The following is a 1,130-nucleotide window of genomic DNA, read 5'->3' as shown; positions in this document are numbered from 1 at the left end:
GATTCCTGCTTTGATATTGGTTCATCCGGGATCTTGGATAGCAAGGGGCCAAGTTGTTTCTTGAAAACATCTACCCCCCCACTCCATGGGGGAAGTGTAGATGTTTTGGCAAGGTGTTAAATAACTGTGGGCCCTTGAATCCCAAGTTATTGCAGTACATAGTCGTCACTTTCGATAGGACAACTGGGACTTCTAGAACTGCCGAGACGTCCATTTCGAGGTCTGGTATAACTCTTAGTTCAAAAATTTGGTGCCAGCCCTTCCAGTTATCTTCCACGCATATAACACTGCATACCTCTCCCGTCTTCGCTCCAGGGAGTAGACTCGTTGCACTTTCAGTCTCTCCCAGTAGCTCACCTGTTCCATTGATGCAATCTTTCTCGTGTAGCATTGCTGAACCACCTCAGGTTCCTCCATTAATCCGTCAGTAGTCCAGACGGCTGAGGACAAGTGTCCTCCATATCACAAGCATAGCTACCCGGCCCCTTCTTCTGAAGGTTCTCAGAATCCATCCGGCCACTTGCTTGTACAATGCCACCATCTTGGTGATATGCATATGAGACGAGGCTATATACGGATGGAATGAGGAAAGCTTTGGTGGTTAGCGGTGCTGGAGTGAGAGAGGCAAGAGAGTCTATAAATGATTGGAAAGCTTAGAGAGTGTTTGTGGACGGATGAGTGAATTTGATGTTGCTCAAAGAGGTATGGAACCAGCAAGATGCGGCGGGGGTAAACCAGCATATGCTGTCGGGTCCTGCTGCTGATATTGGGGAGTTGCGTTCTATGCCTTGACCCGAGCATAGAATGCAGCTCGCTCCTCTGAGTTGGAAAATGAATGGAATGCCTGGTGTGTGTCTTGTTGCGGCTAGCCCCTCCTAAGAGAAAAATGGGGAATAGACCTTGGGTATATAAAAAAATGTAACCGGTGTTGGTTTGTTTACGACCCGTAATTTAGCAGTTCGGCAAAAGAGAGCAATAGGATAAGTACTAGGCTTACAAAGAATAAGTCCTGGGGGTCGATTTGTTCGACTAAAAGCGGTGCTGCAGCATGGCCGCAGTCAAATGACAGATAAAAGAATAAAAGAGTATATCATAACACTCCTGCATTTTCTTCTTCTTCTTCTTCTTCT

This window comes from Octopus bimaculoides, chromosome 6 (assembly GCF_001194135.2).
Source record: "Octopus bimaculoides isolate UCB-OBI-ISO-001 chromosome 6, ASM119413v2, whole genome shotgun sequence".
NCBI classification, from domain to species: domain Eukaryota; kingdom Metazoa; phylum Mollusca; class Cephalopoda; order Octopoda; family Octopodidae; genus Octopus; species Octopus bimaculoides.
The sequence above is the reverse complement of the archived record's forward strand: the minus strand, read 5'-3'. Positions refer to the sequence as shown.